The sequence below is a fragment of the Arachis hypogaea genome, chromosome 8 (genome assembly GCF_003086295.3).
Source record: "Arachis hypogaea cultivar Tifrunner chromosome 8, arahy.Tifrunner.gnm2.J5K5, whole genome shotgun sequence".
In the NCBI taxonomy this organism is placed as follows: Eukaryota; Viridiplantae; Streptophyta; class Magnoliopsida; order Fabales; family Fabaceae; genus Arachis; species Arachis hypogaea.
The window spans coordinates 18,332,958-18,335,473 of record NC_092043.1 but is presented as its reverse complement, the minus strand read 5'-3'; the positions used below and the strand labels follow the sequence as shown (position 1 = coordinate 18,335,473).

At 35.9% G+C, this 2,516-nt stretch overlaps 1 non-coding gene across 1 annotated transcript; it reads left to right on the top strand.

Annotated features, from left to right (window-relative positions):
- Positions 1-561: 561 nt before the first annotated feature.
- Positions 562-669, top strand: LOC112708628 (small nucleolar RNA R71). The gene has a single exon (XR_003156474.1). It is a non-coding gene; the product is annotated as a small nucleolar RNA R71 (small nucleolar RNA).
- Positions 670-2,516: the final 1,847 nt, after the last annotated feature.

Below are 2,516 nucleotides of genomic sequence, written 5' to 3'. Positions count from 1 at the left end.
TTAGAACTCTCTGTCTGTTGCTGAGAAGATGATGAAAAAGGCTTGCTATTGCTAAACCTGTTTCTTCCACCATTATTATTATTGAAACCTTGTTGAGGTCTCTGTTGATCCTTCCATGAGAAATTTGGATGATTTCTCCATGAAGGATTATAGGTGTTTCCATAGGGTTCTCCCATGTAATTCACCTCTTCCATTGAAGGGTTCTCAGGATCATAAGCTTCTTCCTCAGATGAAGCTTCCTTAGTACTGCTTGGTGCATTTTGCATTCCAGATAGACTTTGAGAAATCATATTGACTTGTTGAGTCAATATTTTGTTCTGAGCCAATATGGCATTCAGAGTGTCAATCTCAAGAACACCTTTCTTCTGACTAGTCCCATTGTTCACAGGATTCCTTTCAGAAGTGTACATGAATTGGTTATTTGCAACCATTTCAATCAGCTCTTGAGCTTCTGTAGGCGTCTTCTTCAGATGAAGAAGAGCCTCCAGCAGAGCTATCCAAAGACATTTTGGATAGTTCAGACAGACCATCATAGAAAATACCTATGATGCTCCATTCAGAAAGCATATCAGATGGACACTTTCTGATTAATTGTTTGTATCTTTCCCAAGCTTCATAGAGGGATTCTCCTTCCTTCTGTCTGAAAGTTTAGACTTCCACTCTAAGCTTACTCAATTTTTGAGGTGGAAAGAACTTTGCCAAGAAGGCATTGACTAGCTTTTCCCAAGAGTCCAGGCTTTCTTTAGGTTGAGAGTCCAACCATGTTCTAGCTCTGTCTCTTACAGCAAAAGGGAATAGCATAAGTCTGTAGACCTCAGGGTCAACCCCATTAGTCTTGACAGTGTCACAGATTTGCAAGAATTCAGCTAAGAACTGATGAGGATCTTCCAATGGAAGTCCATGGAACTTGCAATTCTGTTGCATTAGAGAAACTAATTGAGGCTTAAGCTCAAAGTTGTTTGCTCCAATGGCAGGGATAGAGATGCTTCTCCCATAGAAGTCGGGAGTAGGTGCAGTAAAGTCACCCAGCACCTTCCTTGCATTGTTGGCATTGTTGTTGTTTTCGGCTGCCATGAGTTCTTCTTCTTTGAAAAATTCGGTTAGGTCCTCTACAGAGAGTTGTGCCTTGGCTTCTCTTAGCTTTTGCTTCAAGATCCTTTCGGGTTCAGGATCAGCCTCAACAAGAATGCTTTTGTCCTTGCTCTTGCTCATAAGAAAGAGAAGAGAACAAGAAAATGTGGAATCCTCTATGTCACAGTATAGAGATTCCTTGAGGTGTCAGAGGAAAAGAAAAATAGAAGACAGAAGTAGAAAATTTGAACTTATCAAGGAAGATGGAGTTCGAATTTTGCATTAAGGAATAGTGTTAGTCCATAAATAGAAGGATGTGAGAAGAAGGGAAGTAATTTTCGAAAATCAAGTAAAAGATTTTGAAAACATTTTTGAAAAACTTTGATTGATCATTTTCGAAAACAAAAGTGGGAAAGAAATCAAGTGATTTTTGAAAAAGAATTTGAAATTAGAAATCAAAAAGATTTGATTGAAAACTATTTTGAAAAAGATGTGGTTAAGAAGATATGATTAGTTTAAAAAGATGTGATTGAGAAGATATGATTTAAAAAACATTAAAAAGATTTGATTTTGAAAATTAATGACTTGGCTAACAAGAAAAGATATGATTCAAACATTAAACCTTTCTCAACAGAAAAGGCAACATACTTGAAATGTTGAATCAAATCATTGATTGATAGCAAGTATTTTTAAAAATAGAAAGAAATTGATTTTGAAAAAGATTTGATTGAAAAGATTGATTTGAAAAAGATTTGATTTTGAAAAGATTTTGAAAACTTGAAAAAAATTTGCATTGAAAACAAAATCTTCCCCCTTGTGCCATCCTGGCGTTAAACGCCCAGAATGGTGCACATTCTGGCGTTTAACGCCCAAAACTCTACCCTTTTGGGCGTTAAACGCCCAGCCAGGCACCCTGGCTGGCGTTTAAACGCCAGTCTGTCCTTCTTCACTGGGCGTTTTGAACGCCCAGCTTTTTTTGTGCAATTCCTCTGCTGAATGTTCTGAATCTTCAATTCTCTGTATTATTGACTTGAAAAGACACAAATTAAAAATATTTTTGGATTTTTAATCATGAGGAATAATCAAAATGCAACAAATAACAATGCATGCAAGACACCAAACTTAGCAGTTTGTATACTACTGACACTAACAAAATGAGAATGCATATGAGACACATAAACACTCAAGTCAAGAGAATTTAAAAATCAGAACAATGAAATCATCAAGAACAACTTGAAGATTAATGAAGACACATGCATGAATGCAAAAGGAACAGAAACATGCAATTGACACCAAACTTAAAATGAGACTCTAGACTCAAACAAGAAATATTTTTGGATTTTTTTGGAAAATTAAGTGGAAAAAGAAAATAAAGGTATCAAAATTCTTAATGAGAATTCCAGGAATCATGCAATGTTAGTCTAAAGCTTTAGTCTAAAGAAATT